At 43.6% G+C, this 22,074-nt stretch overlaps 1 protein-coding gene and 2 non-coding genes across 3 annotated transcripts in view; all 3 read left to right on the top strand.

The window, feature by feature from the left end:
• LOC126198198 (nitric oxide synthase, salivary gland) overlaps nucleotides 1-22,074 on the top strand; it is a 730,749-nt gene that overhangs the window by 489,930 nt on the left and 218,745 nt on the right. The gene's annotated exons all lie outside the window — the stretch shown is intronic.
• Trnas-cga (transfer RNA serine (anticodon CGA)) lies at nucleotides 13,359-13,433 on the top strand. The gene has a single exon. It is a non-coding gene; the product is annotated as a tRNA-Ser (tRNA).
• On the top strand, nucleotides 13,610-13,684 carry Trnal-caa (transfer RNA leucine (anticodon CAA)). Its single transcript has one exon. It is a non-coding gene; the product is annotated as a tRNA-Leu (tRNA).

Raw genomic sequence — 22,074 nt, 5'->3', positions numbered from 1 at the left:
AAAGAAATAGAGTCGCACGTATTAATCTAATTACTCTATAAACAAGTAATGCAACTTACGCATTCTAAAAATACGTTGGGAAAATTATTGATAATAACATTGCTTATGTTTAACAGCCATAATAATAAAAAAACACTGATGATGATGCTGCAACTGCAGTGAAAGATGTCTGGGACAAAAACAAAATTGTGTTTTGCTAAAGGCAGACCCCACTCAAAAACATATTGTTATTATAAATATTTCCCTATTTTGCTATCATTTCTAATCGACACTAACGCAGTTATAAATATTCTATCCCTGCCTAACAACAAAACTAACTTCCAGCACCTGATTGACTGTTTACGTTATTAATATAAGGTTACTCAGGAGTTGCTGTTGACAGCCATGTTCAAGATGGTTTATTAACAAAATTGCGACCAATATCCAACAGATCGGAAACAAAAATAAATCACTGTGTAGAGACAGCAAGTAGAGCAGGGGTAAAAAACTGTAGAGGGAGAGAGAGGAAGAGGGAGAGACAGAGAGAGACAGAGAGAGAGAGAGAGAGAGAGACAAGGAGAGGGAGATGGAGAGGGAGAGAGGAGATTAACACGTTACTAGCATCACAAGCAGGCCTAATTATTAGAAACAGACATTGCGTGAATAAGGGAGGTGAAGAGATAATTCGAGATGGTTTAGAGAAATTTTCTGTTGGTGAAAGAGCTCATGATATTGTAAAAAAGTATTTAATGACACTAGTCAACAAATTTGATATTGTTTCAGTATCAGGTATGAAAATGAGTGGATTTACCTAATTTTGGGTAAAATCATATTTCCTCTATCACGTCACATTTTATAGATAGACAGCAGAATCAAAAACAGCACTGGAGAACATTGGTATAATTAAAACAAACAAGAAATACATATTCAGAATTTTATAACTCAATACTATTAAATAAGCATTTATAGACTTGACGCCAGTAGAAAGTCTAAATTAGTTCACAATATTTTCTTCGAAAAATGTGCTCTTCTCCTTTATGGCGTTTCTTTATCACACCTGCTATCCAGTGACGTTTGGTAAATATTGGAGCATACCCGTACAAAAGTAAACAACAAATTACACTTGTGAACAAAGAAACGATAAACATGGACATACGGAAAGTAAACCATAAAAGCCCTTAAAAATTCAAAAGTCTTGCGTGCTAGAACAATTTGAAAGGTAGATTCGAATTCTAAGTAACAAACTACGTAGTAACTGTTATCTCATCCCAGAATCAAAACGTCTCTTCAGTATTGTAATCACGAAAATGAGCAATAAAAACTTTCTACTCATTAATGCAAAAATGATTCCGTACTGAAATCACAATGCTTGTATCCAAGCAAGTATTTTGGACTCATTCAGAAATTAGAGGTAATGGAAACACTAGAAGAAGAACTGTGAGGAAAATTTAATCAGAGATGACAGTGTCGTAATGCTCGACAATGGATTATATATGAATATGGAGAAAAATAACCGAAACGTTAAGAAAATGTATTAATATTGTTTGAGCATTTATGTAGTATGAACGACAATATGCATAACCACTAAGAAAAGCAGGTACCTCTTTGGAAAGGAACTAACAGCGTACTAAATCGATTTGAAGAAAATTTGAACTAAACAGCATGAAGAAGCAGCAAACAGGAATTGTTTCTCAATGAATTACATTAAAAGCCGATGGATCTCAAGCTAAAAAGGATCAAACTTAGCATGCGATCTGAAAAATAAAACAAAAATCACACGGTGAAATGATGAAGTCTCATTCTCGAAAACCAACGCAACAAATTGAAAAGAAAGAAAAAATAGCACAGAGCTACAAATAAAATGGAAAATGTAACTGAAAAGTACACCGTCTGTAGTCTTGCTAACACGTAGTGTTCATTGCCGTTTAGAGTTTCAGGAGATCAAGGTAAAAGGGATTTCGTCCGAATAAAGCGGAAGAGGGGTAGTCTGCAAAGAATAGCTTATCTTTACGCAGCTGTTCCGTAATGCGGGATGTCACGTTGTACAGTCGTATGCGTTTCATCCCTTTGTCAGGTCGCTCTCTAGAAAGATACGGCGCGCCCTCATGTGAAGTGAGTCTGTGTCAACCTTGCGCCTTTTCGTTTCATATTTCCTTAATTAGAAAAAAGAAAGCTAAGGTCCACCTGACGTACCTAACTCCTTTGTATGAGAAGTATGCATTTTACTGCAGGATTTTTTTTTTTTTTTTTTTTTTTGTTAGGATACAAATATGTTTCCATTCTCTTCAAATACCAGCGTGATCTGTAACAGTAGCGTAAATGGTATGCGTCATTTTAAGACACTCGTCGGACGGTAAAGAACGTAAAACAAGCCAACTTAACAATGATAATTTCTTACATGATAAAGTACGGTGCTCTCTGTGTAGTATGCTCAGTGACTGGTGCTGAGAAATGAGTCAACAGAATGGCAGTAGCTTTTTATATTCTTTGTAAGAAGTGTAAACAAAACAGTATTGTTCACTAAAGATAGCAGACTAGCGTGTTTGATAGGGGGAAACCCCCAACTCCCATCGTGCGACCCTGGTTTACATTTTCAATGGTTTCCCAAAATTACTTCAGGCAACCGCTGGGATGATTTCTACAATGTTCGTCATTAAAACTACAATACTATTTAGGAAGAATTAATCAGAAGAGAAATGACAAGTTTGCACATGTGCCACATCTCACAGTAGGACTTGCAACATACACCCTCAGTTATTTATTGGATGTATCCAAATCTCTGCTTACCTCTACAGTTTTTACTCTCTACAGATGTCTCTAGTGCCATGAAAGTTACTCCTTGATGTCTTAACACATGTCCTATAATCCTGTCCCTTCTTCTTATCAGTGTTTTCCATATATTTCTTTCCTCGCCGATCCTGCGGAGAACTTCATCATTTCTTATCAGTCCATCTAATTTTCAAATCCTTCAAATGTTTCTGTTCTCTTATATTGCGATTTTCCCATATGCCTCACTGCCTTACGATGCTGTGCTCCAAGCGTATAGTCTCAGAAATTTCTTCCTGAAGTTAAGGCCTATGTTCGATGCTCACAGACTTCTCTTGGCCAGTAATCACCTTCCTGACAGTGTTAGTCTGCTTTTTACGTCCTTCTTGGTCCGTCCGTCATGGGTTATTTTGCTGCCTAGGAAGCAAAATTCCTTAACTTCATGTCCTACGTGATACCATTTCTAATGTTAAGTTTCTCGGTATTCTCATTTCTTCTACTTCTCATTGCTTTCGTCTTTCTTTGGTATTCTGTACTCATTAGTCTGTTCGTTGCATTCAGCAGATCGTTTAATTCTTCTTCACTTTGGTTCAAATGGTTCAAATGGCTCTGAGCACTATGGGACTTAACATCTGAGGTCATCAGTCCCCTAGAACTTAGAACTACTTAAACTTAACTAACCTAAGGACATCACACACATCCATGCCCGAGGCAGGATTCGAACCTGCGCCCGTAGCGGTCGCGCGGTTCCAGACTGTAGTGCCTAGAACCGCACGGCCACTCCGGCCGGTTCACACCTGCAATGAGAAAAAAATTTTACAAGTTTACTCTTTGAAATTACATATGTTGTTACTTTGTAATGCTACTCATTCGGCTACAATAATTTTTTAAAAGTGTTCCTGCAGTTTTGAAACACACTGTACAGAAAAACAGCCTCAACATTCTGCAAATGAGGAAAGACTAGAAATGTTTGTGAGAACATCGTGTAATGTTTTATGCTAGAACGAAACAACGACAGCCGGCAGGGGTAGCCGAGCGGTTCTAGGCGCTACAGTCTGGAACAGCGCGACCGCTACGGTGGCAGGTTAGAATCCTGCCTCGAGCATGGACGTCTGTGATGTTCTTAGGTTAGTTAGATTTAAGTAGTTCTAAGTTATAGGGAGAATGTGGGCTTGGGACAAGGAATGAAAGAGGAGAAAGACTAATTGAGTTCTGTAACAAGTTTCAGCTAGTAATAGCGAATACCCTGTTCAAGAATCACAAGAGGAGGAGGTATACTTGGAAAAGGCCGGGAGATACGGGAAGATTTCAATTAGATTACATCATGGTCAGGCAGAGATTCCGAAATCAGATACTGGGTTGTAAGGCGTACCCAGGAGCAGATATAGACTCAGATCACAATATAGTAGTGATGAAGAGTAGGCTGAAGTTCAAGACATTAGTCAGGAAGAATCAATACGCAAAGAAGTGGGATACGGAAGTACTAAGGAATGACGAGATACGTTTGAAGTTCTCTAACGCTATAGATGAGAACAGCGAGAAAATTAACATCAGGATTGATGGTCACGAAGTCAATGAAGTTAAGGAATTCTGCTACCAAGGCAGTAAAATAACCAATCACGGACGGAGCAAGGAGGACATCAAAAGCAGACTCGCTGTGGCAAAAAAGGCATTTCTGGCCAAGAGAAGTCTAATAATATCAAATACCGGCCTTAATTTGAGGAAGAAATTTCTGAGGATGTACGTCTGGAGTACAGCATTGTATGGTAGTGAAACATGGACTGTGGGAAAACCGGAACAGAAGAGAATCGAAGCATTTGAGATGTGGTGCTACAGACGAATGTTGAAAATTAGGTGGACTGATAAGGTAAGGAATGAGGAGGTTCTATGCAGAATCGGAGAGGAAAGGAATATGTGGAAAACACTGATAAGGAGAAGGGACAGGATGATAGGACATCTGCTAAGACATGAGGGAATGACTTCCATGGTACTAGAGGGAGCTGTAGAGGGCAAAAGCTGTAGAGGAAGACAGAGATTGGAATACGTCAAGCAAATAATTGAGGACGTAGGTTGCAAGTGCTACTCTGAGATGAAGAGGTTAGCACAGGAAAGGAATTCGTGGCGGGCCGCATCAAACCAGTCAGTAGACTGATGACCAAAGAAAAAAAAAGTTATAGGGTACTGATGACCTTAGAAGTTAAGTCCCATAGTGCTCAGAGCCATTTGAACCATCGAAACAACGACAACCATCACCTATCGGAATTCGACAGTGGCAAGATGGTGCCCTGTCGAAAATACGGTTTATTCTTCTCTGATGCGTCGAGATCGCAAGACTGTGAAGCGAATATGGAATCGAAGGGTTCAGGAGGGCTATAACCAGTGTCATGCAGGTTATAAACGGCGCAACGCGACTAGCGCCCGAGAGGACATACATAGTGTTCGCTCCACCATTAATATTTGTATGCCTCAACATGTACCTTGAGGCAGCGGATTGGGCTTGCCTGTAGCAAACCAAACATGAACACAGCCAGTACGACAACGTCTGCAGAACCATTAACTACGATGGGTGTCAATAAGTAATGCAAAACATTTTTCCTGACAATTCCTGTTTAAAAAAATGCTGATTTTTGGTGCGAGACATCGTGAAATGCTCCCACTGCAGCCCCTGCAGTTTCATGAAGTTCGGCGCTGTACGTAGCCTTCGAAACAGTGTCTGTAACAGAGGTGCGTTCCAGGCAGAGAGCTGTTACGGAGTTTCGTTTGGCGGAAAACCAGATCATTGCAGATATTCACAGCCGCTTGCAGAATCTCTACGGTGACCCGGCAGTGAACAAAAGCACAGTGATTTGTGGGGCTAGGCATATGGCATCATCGCACAAACCTATACGATCTCCTAATGCCGGCGCACACAGCTGTGACTCCTGCAATTTTGGAACGTGCGGACACTCATTCGAGGTGATAGATGGATCCAAATAAAACACCTCGCTTCAAAACTGGAAGTCCTGACACATTCGTCCAGCAGTTGGGGTACTAAAAAGCGTGTGCCCGAAGGGCTCCCCTCCGCCTACCAGAAGACCATAAACAGCACGAAAGACCGCCTGTGAGTGATTGCTTGTGCATTACGACGTTGATCGTGACAATTTAATGTCGAACATCGTCACACGCGATCAAACATGGGTTCGTTACTTCGAACCGGGAACAAAACGGCACTCCAAGGAATGGCGCCACACTACCTCTCCTCCAAAGAAAAAGTTCCAAGCCGCACTCTCAACTGTAGAGCTACAGCGACGGCCTCTTGGAATTCTGAAGGGGTTATTCGGTTTGATGTTCTCTCTCATAATGGAACGACCAACTCTGACGAGAACTGTACTACTCCCAGGTAATTGCAGAAACGGCTTCAGAGCGTTCGTCGACACAAAAATGCACATGAAATTCATTTTCTCTATGAGAATGCGAGGCCTCACACAAGCTTACGCACTCGAGAGGTTCTCACAAAACTTCGGTGGACTGTTCTTCCTCATCCACCTCACAGCCCGGATCTCGCACTTCCGACTTCCATTTGCTTGGCCCAAAGAAGGGTGCACTCCGAGGGAAGCAGTCAATAGTGATGAGGCTATTGGTGGGGCAAGTTGGCTCCGACGTCGACGAGTAGAGTTGGTACCCTGCGGGCATGCAGGCCCTCCAAATAAGGTGGTGTAAGGTCGTCGCATTGAATGGAGGTTATGCTGAATAATAGGGCATTGAAACGGAGAGAGTGGGGAAAATATGGTGTATTGGAAACCTGAATGAAACCAATCTCCTTCCAGGAAAAAAAGTATTGCTTTACTTATTGAACGCCCTTCGCAAATGGCGACCATTGCTGCAGCTTCCCGTGATACGACGGCAGTGAGGTGCGCCGATAGTGGGACGCCCAACATTTACGTTGGGCACAACAGTAGCAGACGAGTGCCGTTCTGGTTAATCATGGTGGTTGTAACAGTATGTGGAGGCTCCCCGGGAGAACTAACTATACTAGACTACACTCGTCGACGTCGTAAGGGCTCAGAAACTGGCGAGAGCACGTTGCATGTCAGTGTGTACCCAGGACGACTACCTCTGGGTCGCAAAGCGTATTATTTTGACAGCAGCCATTACATCTCTCACACGTCAAGACTGGTGGCTGTGACACGTCTTAGAGGTTTTAGTGACTAACTTTTAACAATAGATCCGAGACCGAGTGTACGTGATCTACCCTGATCTACCTCAATACAGAAAGTGTTCGACAGTCTGACTAGCCTGCAACTGCTTCAGATTTCTTACACGCTGAAAAGGTAAGGTCATGGGTTGCGGAGAAATGGGCCCATTACAATAAGTAAGCAACTGTCATTGTTAAACTCGGGATAGAACTCAATGATGGAATGGGGTACCCGTATCTGTCGTTAGGTTAAAATCGATACTCAGGAGGGTTAGGGCCATTGTTGCTGCCAGAGCGGCAACTCTAAGCACTAAGTTTCTGGTCTTGTATATTCTTCAATAGCGTTACTACTGCTATTTGCTTTACTTTCCTGGGGCTGCAATTTTAGTAAGGACATAGCAGACTACATTTCCCACTCTTATCAATTTAGATCCGTAAATGTGTACACTCAGGAGACAGAAGTTATGATATACGCCCTAACATCGTGTACGGCTTCCTTTTGTCTGGCGTAGTGCACTCGATGTGGCATGGACTCAAAAAGTAGTTGGAAGTTTCCTCGTAAAAATTGAACCATGCTCTTTCTTTAATCGTCGATAATGGGAAAAGTTGTCAGTGCAGGATTTTGTGCACAAACTAACCTCTCAATTATGTCCCATAAAGGTTCGATGCCATTCATGTCCGACGATCTGGGTAGTCAAATCCTTCCCTCAAATTATCCAGAATGTTCTTCAAACAAATCACGAACAGTTGTGATATGGGGCATTGGCATCCATAAAAATTCCACTGCTGTTTGGGACATTAACGCTATGAATGGATGGAAATGGTCTCCCAGTATTTGAACGTAACAATTTCCAGTCAATGCTGGGGCTAGTCTATTCCATGTCAACACGGGCCACACATTTATGGAGCCACCACAAGCTTGTACAGTGCCTTGTTTACAACTTGAGACCATGGCTCCGTGGGGCCTGCGCCACACTCGAACGCTACCACCATCTCTTACCAAGTAAATTCTGGTCTCATCTGACCAGGCCACGGTTTTCCAGTCATCCAGGGTACAACCGATATGCTCACGAGCCAAGGAGGGGCGCTGCAGGTGATGTGCTGTTAGCAAAGGCACTCACGACGGTCGTCTGCTGCAATAGCCATTTAGCGCCAAATTTCGCTGCATTCTCCTAGCCGATACGTTCGTCGTTCGTTGCACATTTATTTCTGGGGTTACGTCACGCATTGCTGCTTGTCTTTTAGCACTAACAACTCTACGCAAACTCCTCTGCTCTCCGTCGTAAGTGAAGGCCGTGGTGAGATGTAATGCCTGAAATTTGGTATTTTCGGCACACTCTTGACACTGTGTGGATCTCGGAATATTGAACTCCCTAAAGAATGGCAAAATAAAATGTCCCAACTACCAATCCCCGCTCAAAGCCGTTAATTCCCGTCGTGCGGTAATAATCACGTCTCAAATGGCGCTAAGCACTATGGGACTTAACATCTGAGGTCACCATCTACATCTACATGACTACTCTGCAATTCACATTTAAGTGCTTGGCAGAGGGTTCATCGAACCACAATCATACTATCTCTCTACCATTCCACCTTTCTGTTCGAGCTCTGATTTCTCTTATTTTATTTTGATGATCATTCCTACCTATGTAGGTTGGGCTCAACAAAATATTTTCGCATTCGGAACAGAAAGTTGGTGACTGAAATTTCGTAAATAGATCTCGCCGCGACGAAAAACGTCTTTGCTTTAATGACTTCCATCCCAACTCGCGTATCATATCTGCCACACTCTCTCCCCTATTACGTGATAATACAAAACGAGCTGCCCTTTTTTGCACCCTTTCGATGTCCCCCGTCAATCCCACCTGGTAAGGATCCCACACCGCGCAGCAATATTCTAACAGAGGACGAACGAGTGTAGTGTAAGCTGTCTCTTTAGTGGACTTGTTGCATCTTCTAAGTGTCCTGCCAATGGAACGCAACCTTTGCCTCGCCTTCCCCACAATATTATCTATGTGGTCTTTCCAACTGAAGTTGTTCGTAATTTTAACACCCAGGTACTTAGTTGAATTGACAGCCTTGAGAATTGTACTATTTATCGAGTAATCGCATTCCAACGGATTTCTTTTGGAACTCATGTGGATCACCTCACACTTTTCGTTATTTAGCGTCAACTGCCACCTGCCACACCATACAGCAATCTTTTCTAAATCGCTTTGCAACTGATACTGGTCTTCGGATGACCTTACTAGACGGTAAATTACAGCATCGTCTGTGTACGACCTAAGAGAGCTGCTCAGATTGTCACCCAGGTCATTCATATAGATCAGGAACAGAAGAGGTCCCAGGACGCTTCCCTGGGGAACACCTGATATCACTTCAGTTTTACTCGATGATATGCCGTCACTACGAACTGCGACCTACCTGACAGGAAATCACGAATCCAGTCGCACAACTGAGACGATACCCCGTAGGCCCGCAGCTTCATTAGAATTCGCTTGTGAGGAACGGTGTCAAAAGCTTTCCGGAAATCCAGAAATACGGAATCAACCTGAGATCCCCTGTCGATAGCGGCCATTACTTTGTGCGAATAAAGAGCTAGCTGCGTTGCACAAGAAACATGTTTTCTGAAACCATGCTGATTACGTATTAATAGATCGTTCCCTTCGAAGTGATTCATAATGTTTGAATACAGTATATGCTCCAAAACCCTACTGCAAACCGACGTCGATGATATAGGTCTGTAGTTCGATGGATTACTCCTACCACCCTTCTTAAACACTGGTGCGACCTGCGCAATTTTCCAATCTGTAGGTACAGATCTATCGGTGAGCGAGACTTAGACTTAGAACTACTTAAACCTACCTGACCTAAGGACATCACACACATCCATGCCCGAGGCAGGATTCGAACCTGCGACCGTAGCAGCCCCTACATAGACCTGGCAGTGAACAAAAGCAGGGTGAGTCACAAGGCGAGGACTCTTGTCATCATCGCAACAAAGTCGCGCAAACTTATTCGAGCCGGCCGCACACAGTTTGATTCCTGTAATGTTGGAACGTACGGAAACTCTCATTCGAAGTGACGGAAGGATCACAATCAAACACTTCGCTGAACAACTGGACATCTCTGTTAGTAATGCTGGCACACTCGTCCATCAGTTGGGGTATTAAGAGGCGTGTGGCCGCTGGGTTCCTCGCCGCATTCCAGAAGCCCATAAACAGCAACGAAAGACCATCTATGAGAGACTGCTTGCGCGTTACGAGGCTGATCCTGACACTTTTTGTCGAGCACAGTCGAAGGTATGAAACATGGGTACATCACCACACAACCTTACACTTTGCCGGCCAAAGTGGCCGTGCGGTTAAAGGCGCTGCAGTCTGGAACCGCAAGAGCGCTACGGTCGCAGGTTCGAATCCTGCCTCGGGCATGGATGTTTGTGATGTCCTTAGGTTAGGTTTAACTAGTTCTAAGTTCTAGGGGACTAATGACCTCAGCAGTTGAGTCCCATAGTGCTCAGAGCCTTACACTTTGTTTGTAATGACTCGCGTTCCTAAGGATCCCTACGATGTGGAATAAGTCATCTGCTCCGAAGTAAAATTATCCTGTAGTAACGTAGCGGTTGTTATAATCCATTCGACAGTAACCCACTTTTCTACTTATGACGATAATCAAAGTCCCGGTCATTGAAATATTATTCAATGGTCGATTTGAAATTTGAGTAGTTAGTTCTTCCCATTTCCTGTTCGTTAATACACACAATTGGTTGGAACAACCTTACTGTCGCCATCTCGCTGCACGAACAACTCTAGTAATATTGAACTAATGACAGCAGCAGCGTAACTCAGCTCGTTTTGTTATTAGCATGCGACACTACTCAGCTTCTCGCAATACATTGACACAGATGTGTAACGGAAATGCTGTTAAACAGAGCAGCTGCTCAAACAAAGCTCTTGCACTGCCCATTAAATTCTCATTAGCAAAAGGGTCGCGTCCAGCGAAACATTATGAGATTACTCACCTTAATGCTTAATGTTGGTTGCTTTCAGTATACGTATCTGGGAATATGTTTGCATTTGCTCGTATATATTAGATTCGAAATTGGAGCAATAATTGAATATATTTTATGATGTAGTGATTTTAGCAATAACCGTAGTATCGTAATGCTCACTGAATAATTTCGTTAATCAGTAACAAACAATGTAAAATTGCAAACTGACATTCGTGTTTTGGCAGTTGAAACATTATGTCTTTTTAATATTTTTAATAAAAATACCTTAAAGTTAAAACTGGAAACGTGATAGTACTGACGATTATTAAAATCATTTAATCAGAGCATGCCCAGATACTATTGCAAAATACATTTGAATGGTCTTTCCGAAGTTATTAGCTCTTGGTTTCAGAAAACATAGGTCACACTGTCATTATTACTTAACTTTCGTTCAATTGTGAGCTGACATACCCGGCCGGTATGGCCGATCGGTTCTAGGCGCTTCAGCCTGGAACCACGCGACCGCTACGGTCGCAGGTTCGAATCCTGCCTCGGGCATTGATGTGTGTGATGTCAGTAGGTTAGTTAGGTTTAAGTAGTCTACGTTCTAGGGGACTGATGACTTCAGATGTTAAGTCTCGTAGTGCTCATAGCCATTTTTGAGCTGGCATAAAGCATTGTCAAAGTTTCAACGGTTTCAAACTGATCACAAAAAATGTTATTAGATTATTGTTCACTCATTTAAATAACACAACTCGGAATTTTACTTAAGGAAAGGAAGGATCCTGTCATGGAAAATGTTTGGGTTGAAACATAACAAATACTTTCACAATGAAAAACTATAATTTGTACATTATCAGTTCTAAACGCTGGAATGTCTGGAAAAACTTGTACGATAAACTGGTTAGATCTTACTCTGTGTTGAATTTGCTTAAGTGCTTCGGCGGATAACATTACGTAGCAATAAATGGTACATGTTCTTCATGGCGTCGATTCACAATATACCGCATTGAGCCCAAAGTATTTTGTTGTCAGTGAAGCTCTTGAAGATTTCTGCTGTGCCCACATAATTCAAAATACTGCCTGTACATACAAAATCTTCTTATTCCAACTTAACGACGAACAATTCAGCACCATCATAACCACACACGAACACAGCACATTTTGCCTATAACACGTATTACGTCTGAACCAGAAGCAGTCCAGTAAAGCAATGCAGTGGCTGCCTCTCCAACAACTGTTTCGGGCAGCCCCGTCCAAAGACAGTAATAAAGCCTACCGATAGATACGCTTATAGATGATGTTACACCTTTAACTATTCCATCGTGTCTACATACAATTCTTTAAACATTTACCATTAATATATTGACATATAGGCGAAATTAAATAACTTTAATAAAACTTTCAGCCGGCCGGGGTGGCCAAGCGGTTAAAGGCGCTACAGTCTGGAACCGCGCGACCGCTACGGTCGCAGGTTCGAATCCTACCTCGGGCTTGGATGTGTGTGTTGCCCTTAGATTAGTTAGGTTTAAGTAGTTCTAAGTTCTAGGGGACTGATGACCTTAGAAGTTAAGTCCCATAGTGCTCAGAGCCATTTGAACCATTAAAACTTTCACACCGTAAACATTACAGAAAAAATATACAGGGCGACAATTATTGGACTTTACGAAATAAAATCGTCATAACTTCTGAACGGTTTGCGTTAGCACGTTCAAACGGCACGGTTCGCCGGGGGCATAATGGGAATTACTGGTTTGGTTTAGCGACGAAGCCCACTTTCGTTTGGATGGGTTCGTCAGTAAGCAAAATTGCCGCATTTGGAGGATTGAGAATCCGCATTTCGCGATCGAGAAGTCTCTTCACCCTCAACGGGTGACTGTGTGGTATGCAATGTCGGGCCAAGGAATAATCGGTGCGACATTCCTTGATGGCATGGTGACTACCGGACGGTATGTGAAAATTTTGGAAGATGATTTCATCCCCATTATCCAAAGTGACCCTGATTTCGACAAAATGCTTCGACAAAATGTGGCTCAGGCAAGACGGAGCTCGATCAAATCGAAGCAGGTGAATGTTTGAGGTCCTGGAGGAGCACTCTGGGGACCGCATTCTGGCCCTGGGGTACCCAGAGGCCACTGGCATGGACCTCAATTGGCTGCTGTATTCTCGGGATCTGAACACATGCGACTCCTTTCTGTGGCTCTATATTAAAGAGAAGGTGTACATCAATAACTGCAAAACACTGCTGAGCTGAAACCAGCCATTCAGAAGGTCATCGACAGCATCGATGTTCCGATACATAAGCGGGTCTCCGCCACATCATCGCCAATGATGGCAGGCATATCGTACAAGTCATAACCTAAATCCAAATGTCTGTAGTGACAAGTTTGGTAGGTATGAGACGAGGTACTGGCAGAAGTAAAGCTGTGAGGACGGGGCGTAAATCGTGCCTGGGTAGCTCAGTTGGTAGAGCACTTGCCCGCGAAAGGCAAAGGTCCCGAGTTCGAGTCTCGGTCCAGCACACAGTTTTAATCTGCCAGGAAGTTTCATATCAGCGCACACTCCGCTGCAGAGTGAAAATCTCCCAGGCTGTGGCTAGGCGATGTTCTGCAAGATTCGCAGGAGAGCTTCTGTAAAGTTTAGAAGGTAGGAGACGAGGTACTGGCAGAAGTACAGCTGTGAGGACGGGGCGTGAGTCGTGCTTGGGTAGCTCAGTTGGTAGAGCACTTGCCCGCAAAAGGCAAAGGTCCCGAGTTCGAGTCTCGGTCCAGCACACAGTTTTAATCTGCCAGGAAGTTTCATATCAGCGCACACTCCACTGCAGAGTGAAAATCTCCCAGGCTGTGGCTAGGCAATGTTCTGCAAGATTCGCAGGAGAGCTTCTGTAAAGTTTAGAAGGTAGGAGACGAGGTACTGGCAGAAGTACAGCTGTGAGGACGGGGCGTGAGTCGTGCTTGGGTAGCTCAGTTGGTAGAGCACTTGCCCGCGAAAGGCAAAGGTCCCGAGTTCGAGTCTCAGTCCAGCACACAGTTTTAATCTGCCAGTAAATTTCATATCAGCGCACACTCCGCTGCAGAATGAAAATGTCATTCTGGATCTGTAGTGACGTTTACATGTTGAATAAGGATTGTGCACGCCGTAGTTTGTAAATAATTTGCGTTTTTTTTCATGTAGTTCAATAATTGTCGCCCTTTACACAATTCTAACCATATATTAAAGCGAAAAATCGATGATACCTATATCTACATCTACATTCTACTCCGCAAGCCACCAAATGGTGTGTGGCGGAGGGTACCTTCAGTACCACTATCTGATGCCTCCAATCCTGTTCCACCCGCGAATAGTGCGTGGGAAGAATGATTGTCGGTAAACCTCTGTATTGGCTCTAATTTCTCGAATTTTCTCCTCGTGGTCAATATGCGAGATGTATGTGTGTGGGGGGGGGGGGGGGGGGGGCGAAGTGTTAGAACATCCCTCCCGAAGCCCGTTAAATCATGGCGACGATCCTCTGGTCCTCTGACGGATTATTCTGTGTGATGTCCTCCGTCATAGTGCAACGGCTTCAGCACTGTCGCCGCCACAAAAATGCCAGAAAACTACTACTTCGTGACAACGCAATGCCTCACACAAATCTGCGGACCAGAGAGGCGCTCATAAACCTTCATTGGACTGTTCTTCCTCGTCGAACTTACCTCGCACCTTCCGGATTCCGTATGTTTGGTCCAACGAAGGATGCACTTCGCGGCAAGCAATACCTCGATGGTGGTCCAGTTACTGATGCAGCAAGACGTTAGCTTCGACCAGTAAGTGGCACCATGCAAGCATACAGTTCCTCTCAAAAAAATGGTTCAAATGGCTCCAAGCACTGTGGGACGTAACATCAGAGGTCATCAGTCCCCTAGACTCAGAACTACTTAAACCTAACTAACCTAAGGACATCACACACATCCATGCCCGAGGCGACCGTAGCAGCAGCGCGGTTCCGGACAGAAGTACCTAGAACCGCTCGGCCACAGCGGCCGGCTCAGGTCCTCTCAGTAAGGTGGCATAAGGTCGTCGCATTCAACGGAGATGATGATGAAAAATAGGATTCTCTAGTCAAAAGAACGGCGAATAATGTGGTGAATTGGAATCCCGAATAAAATGAAGGAAAGATTACGGTTTAACGTCCCGTCGACACCGAGGTCATTAGAGACGGAACATAAGCTCAGATTGCATCCAGGATGGGGAAGGAAATCGGCCGTGCCCGTTCAAAGGAACAATGCCCGCATTTTCCTGGAGCGATTTAGGTAAATCGCGGAATTTTTTTCGAAATTTGAAGTAAGGTCTTATGGGACCATACTGCTGTGGTCATCGGTGGCCTAAGCTTACACACTACTTAATCTAACTTAAAGTAACTTACGCTAAGGACGACACACATACCCATGCCCGAGGCAGGACTCGAACCTCCGACGGGGGGAACTGCGCGGACCGCGACAAGACGCCTAAGACCACGCGGCTACCTCGCACGCCTGTAAATCACGGAAAACCTAAATCTGGACGGTCGAACGCCGGTTTGAAGCGTCGTCCTCTCGAATGCGAGCCCAGTATGTTAACCGCTGTGCCACCTAGCTCGGTTTGAATAAAACCAACCTGCTTTCAGAAAAAAAATGTGTTGCGTTACTTACTGGACGCCCCTCGTAATCTGACTCTTTTAAAAGTATACGTTTTTGTCTAACAATAACAACTCCATAACGGAAAATGACATCTCTTAATTACTTTTGCAAATAGTTGTATCGCAGCGTTCCTCACACAAGAACCACTATTCTGGAACCAGCACACAACACAGTTCCGTTTAAAACAATCCAGCTTTTTCCAGCCATCCACCTGCTCACAGAACATTTTAGAGAAAATTATATGCCACCTTACGACCGGTACTTTCTTTCCTGGAGCATTTCGCCCGCCACTGCAAGTGGCGCTGTTATTCTGATGGCTTTTTAATGTGCCTCACCCACAGTAACCAGATCATCGCAGCCAACTGTGTTGCATTTTATTTCTCGGATACAGCAATGGACTGAATAACTGTATTAAATATCATGACGTCGCAAAACGATTCTTTAAAATTAGCAGCTTTTCTTTCAAACGTGGCGTACTACGTATTCCCCCACACAGCATTTCAAATGACGTACATCACTTAAAACAAAACAAAAAAAAGTGGCTATGAATTTGCAGATGCTGAATACGTTTGTGTACCTGTCCATAGGCGACGAATCAGATTTTTCTCAGAGTTAATGATCGTTTCTGCACAAAAATATAACTCTGGAATTATCCGATTTTCTGTATTGTTCAGGCTACGTTCCGATAAAAAAAGACCGGATCGCGGATATGATAAATGCACCTGCTAGCGCACGGTTGTACAGATTCTCACGTCTGAATAGCGTGGCGATTAAAATGGGTTAAAATGAAAATTATTCATGGGATAGCATTCTAATTGAACTTAAACGATAAAAATTAGCCGTCGGTTTTTAGTTTATTATATCTCAATAAAGTAGCAATATATTATGAATTATACTTACTTCACTGTTGAAGTGTGAGATCTTTATAATTCTTTATACTGCACAAACCGAAATAAAACTTCCATAATCGAAATATTTTGAGTTATGCTGGTGACATTAGAATACGCTCAAAGACGGCAAAGAAACTGGAAGAGCAGTTGAAGGAAGTGGATAGTGGATTCAAAGCTGGGTATATGATATACGTCAACAAGAATTTTTTAGAAATGGTAGCTGAATTTAGTCGAATTACTGTAAATCCAGTGAATGTAACGGAATTAGATTAGCAAATGAGACGCTAAAAGTAGTGGATGACTTTTACTATTTCGGCAGCAAAAAAAAAAAAAAAAAAAAAAAAAACTACTGGTGGCCAAGATAAAGAGGATCTGCGCTATAGACTGGCACTATAAAGAACAGCGTTTCTGGAGAAGAGAAATTTGGTAACAAATGAACTATATAAAATACACTACCGGAAAAAATGCAACATCCTCAAGGATGGTTGTATTGTTAGTGACTCATTTGCGACGGTCGTCGGCAGGCAGATGGCTCTCAGAGGTCTTTCTGTGCACCCTCTGTTTGGACTATGCAGGCAGTAACTGTGCCGAGTTTACAGATAAACAGTGTTTGTAACATCTATTCTCGAGCGCAACCATCCTCTACAGGCGAGTACCTATGACGTGGTGGGTTGGGGTGAGTGGAAAAGGGGGGGGGGGGGTATAGTTTGAGAGATGCGTTCCGACACCTAAAATTTTAGAAATTAAGCTATGGGCCGTAACTCTGGAGTTTTATTAGCACAGAGTAGGAAAGTCTTCTGCACTTACAGCTACATTATGTTTTCTGTAGATATTGTCATTAAATTACGTCTCTTATATACACTAATGGGCTTTGAAATTGCTGCACCAAGAAGAAATGCAGATGGTAAACGGGTATTCAATGGACAAATATATTTTACTAGAACTGACATGTGATTACATTTTCACGCAATTTGGGTGCATAGATCCTGAGAAATCAGTATCCAGAACAACCACCTCTGGTCGTAATAACGGCCTTGATACGCCTGGGCATTGAGTCAAACAGAACTTGGATGGCGTGTACAGGTACAGCTGCCCATGCAGCTTCAACACGATACCGCAGTTCATCTAGAGTAGTGACTGGCGTATTATGACGAGCCAGTTGTTCGGCCGCCATTGACCAGTCGTTTTCAATTGGTGAGAGATCTGGAGAATGTGCTGACCAGAGCAGCAGTCGAGCATTTTCTGCCCGTACAGGACCTGCAACTTGCGATCGTGCATTATCCTGCTGAAATGTAGGGTTTCGCAGGGATCGAGTGAAGGGTAGAGCCACGGGCCGTAACAAATCTGAAATGTAACGTCCACTGTTCAAAGTGCCGTCAATGCGAACAAGAGGTGACCGAGACGTGTAACCATGTGGCACCCCACGCCATCACGCTGGGTGATACGCCAGTATGGCGATGACGAATACACGCTTCCAATGTGCGTTCAACTCGATGTCGCCAAACACGGATGAGACCATCATGATTCTGTAAACAGAACCTGGATTCATCCGAAAAAATGACGTATTGCCATTCGTGCACCGATGTTCGTCGTTGAGTACACCATCGCAGGAGCTCCTGTCTGTGACCCAGCGTCAAGGGTAACCACAGCCAAGGTCTGCAAACGTCGTCGAACTGTTCGTGCTGATGGTTGTTGTCTTGCAAACGTCCCCATCTGTTGACTCAGGGATCGAGTCGTGGCTGCACGATCCGTTACAGCCATGCGGATAAGATGCTTGTCATCTCGACTTTAGTGACACGTGGCCGTTGGATCCAGCACGGCGTTCCGAATTACCATCCTCAACACACCGATTGCATATTCTGATAACAGAAATTGGATCTTGACCAACGCGAGCAGCAACGTCGAGATATGATAAACCGCAATCGCGATAGGCTACAATTCGACCTTTATCAAAGTCGGAAACGTGATGGTACACATTTCTTCTAGTTACACGAGGCATCACAACAACGTTTCACCAGGCAACGCCGGTCAACTGCTGTTTGTGTATGAGAAATCGGTTGGAAACTTTCCTCATGTCAGCACGTTGTAGGTGTCGCCACCGGCGCCAACCTTATGTGAATGCTCTGAAAAGCTAATCATTTGCATATCACAACATCTTCTTCTTGTCGATTAAATTTCGCGTCTGTAGCACGTCATCTTCGTGGTGTAGGAATTTTAATGGCCGGTAGTGTAATACCTTAAAAACGTGATAAACATTCGATTTCCCGACCGATTTGTATGCAAGTTGACTATGTAGTTACCAGCGCTTTACTGAAATCGCAACAGGAGGCAGCAACCTGCAAAAAAGTGAAACGCTGCCACATTACCAGTTTATAATGGTTGCACCGCTTGCGACAGGCACAAACGAAGAACAGCGTTCTGTCACAAATTGTCTGAGCAGCGAAGACAAGAAACCTCTTGAAGTTCTTCGACAAATGAAAGTCCAATGTGGTGAAGCATGTTTGTCTCTGCAACAAGTGTACAATTCCAGTATGAAATTCAGAAACGGTGTTAATCTGTGCCAGATACAGTCCGCCCAGCTGAGGTACGTCGCGTTGTGATACCGGAGTCTGCTGCAGCAGTTGAATGATGGACAATCGCCCTGTGATGATGTATGAAACAGTCGCAGATCTGAACCTTAGCCATGGCTCAACACATCACATTGTCTGAAACATGCCTAGAAGACGCAAAGTGGCTGCAAGATGGGTGACACGTCATCTCACGCCAGAAGTGAAAGATGTCAAATGAAACACCTTTCAGTCGTATAGTTTCCAAACTTATTTGGTTAACAGCTTCAGCGAAGCCAAATAAAATAAGTTTGTAAACTAGACGGCTGAAAGGTGTTTAATTTGGCATCCTGTATCGAACATCCGAGTAACGGAACCATCTCTGAAAAGATGGACATACAGAGAACTGAAAGAGCTATGAAGCATAAGCTGCTGGCTTTCTTGCGAGAATCGTTACAGGAGATGAAACCTTGGTCCCACTGCCCGCAAGCCAAAACAGAAAGAGAGGAAGCTAAAAACAGCCTTATTTCTCATCGCCAAAACTAAAGAAGTTTCCGGCGCAGCCATCTGTAGGCAAGATTGTGATGACTCTGTTGTGTGATGACTGGAACACTACTCGACTAAGGAAAACATCATGTGTAGTGCGTCGTATTTCGACTTATTCAAACGGTTCAAACGGCTCTAAGCACTGTGGGACTTAACATCTGAGGTCATCAGTCCCCTACACTTAGAACTAGTTAGACCTAACTAACCTAAGGACATCACACGCATCCATGCCCGAGGCAAGATTCGAACCTGCCACCGTAGCAGCTGCGCGGCTCCGGACTGAAGCGCCTAGAACCGCTCGGCCAACAACTGTTTCAAAAGTCATTTTCGGCGGACATTCGGATCGAAACGACGTGGATGTCTGACTGCAGGTGTCACTGTGCAGCATGAAAAAGCTTAACCTCAAACTGCTCATGCAATACATGCAATCATCGTTGGCCTGTATTTTGTGACTCTACCACATCCGCTACTCACCAGACCTCGCACCAAGCGATAACATGTATGGACAAATCAAAGCGCCAAAGAAAGGGAAAAAATTTGGTTGCAATGAAGAAGTGTACCACATGGTGACTGCGCATTCCAGAGTAATTCATACTCTTCCTGTGCGCTGCATGAAATGTCTTTAACTTCAGGGAGACTAAGTCGCGAACACCGTACACACGTGTTTCACATTCCCTCAATAAATCAAATGCAGAATTAGAGAAATCATATGACGCATCCACCGTAGTTTTGGAAAACTTCACTTCATAGAGCATGAATGCCTAATGTGTGCTGATATTATGATACGTACGTCCGAACCTAACACTATGTTTGCACTTCGGACCACTGGATATCCTATGGAACCAACGGTTTCAATTCGTGCTACTACCAGTAACCCCCTGCTTTGGTCTTTACTGCTGGTTCTGAGAGTGGAGGTGAGAGTGGGTAATTAATTAGTCAGTGTACGCAGCTTCTCAAGTTCGTGAGAAGACGCATATTAGACGTAACACCGTTACAGGATGACTAAAATAGCGGGATTCTTGGAGAAGTTGTAATCTTATAATAAGTTGTGCGTTGTGGGAGCCGCCGCAGCCGCCGCCACCGCCGCTTGTCGCGTTAAGCTGCTTCGCAACTGCCGCCGATGGCTGAGGGCGTAGTCTGTTGCATCCTTCTGGCGACCCCACTACCTTCATACTTGTCACGAGTTTTGCACCACTAAACGATAAACTGCTTTATTAATATTGCACAAGAGTAAAAATCGACAGCAAACGAACAACGACAACAGTAGTTCAGGTATACGTGCCGACGTCGCAAACCGAAAATGAAGAGACAGAGGGAGTATATGAGGATATTAAAAATGCAATGCAGTACGTAAAGGTAGATGAAAATCTAACAGTCATGGGGGACTGGAATGCAGTTGTAGGGAAAGGACAGAAGGAATACGAGAGAATATGGGCTTGGTACAAGGAATGAGAGAGTAGAAAGACTAACCGAGTTCTGTAACAAATTTCAGCTAGTTATACTCTGTTCAAGAATCACAAGAGGAGAAGATACACATGGAAAAGGCCGGGTGATACTGGAAGATTTCAGTTAGATTACATCGTGGTCAGACAGAGATTCCGAAATCAGATACTGGACTGTAAGGCGTATCTAGGAGCAGATCACAATGTAGTGGTGATGATGAGTAGGCTGAAGTTCAAGAGATTAGTCACGAAGAATCAATACGCAAAGAAATTGAATACAGAAGTACTAAGGGATCACGAGACATGCTTGATGCTCCCTAATACTTTAGCGACAGCAGTAAGGAATAGCTCAGTAGGTAGTACAGTTGAAGAGGAATGAACATTTCTAAAAAGAGTAATCATAGGAGTTGCAAATAAAAACATAGGTACAAAGTGGTAACTGAGAAGAAACCATGGATAACAGAAGAAACACTACATTTGACCGATGGCAGGAGGAAGTGCAAAAATGTTCAACGAAATTCAGGAGTCCAAAAATACAAGTCACTGAGGACTGGCATAAACACGAAGTGCAGGGAACCTAAGATGAAATGGCTACATGAGAAATGTGAAGAAATCGAAAAAGAAATGACTGTCGGAAAAACTGGCTCAGCATATAGAAAAGTCAAAGCAACTTTCGGTGAAATTAAAAGCAAGGGCGGTAACATTAAGAGTGTAATTTGGAACTCCACTGTTAATTGCAGGAACGATGGCGGATTGGTAGAAAGAGTACTTTGGAGGCCTTTATGAGGGGGAAGATACGTCTGATAAAAGAAGGAACAGGAGTCAGTTAACAAGAGATAGGGGATCTAGTACTAGAATTAGAATTTAAAAGAGCTTTGGAAGACTTAAGATCAAATAATGCAGAAGGGATAGATGACACTCCTTCAGAATTTCTAAAATCATTGGGGAATATAGCAACAAAACGACTGTTCACGTTGGTGTGTAGAATGTATGAGTCTGGCGCTATACCATCTGATATCCGAAGAGTGCAAAAGCTGACAAGTGTTCGAATTATCGCACAGTCACTTTAACAGGTCATGTATCCA

Source organism: Schistocerca nitens, chromosome 1 (genome assembly GCF_023898315.1).
Source record: "Schistocerca nitens isolate TAMUIC-IGC-003100 chromosome 1, iqSchNite1.1, whole genome shotgun sequence".
Lineage (NCBI taxonomy): Eukaryota > Metazoa > Arthropoda > Insecta > Orthoptera > Acrididae > Schistocerca > Schistocerca nitens.
Note: the sequence above shows the minus strand (reverse complement) of the source record. Positions and strands in the feature narration are given on the sequence as shown.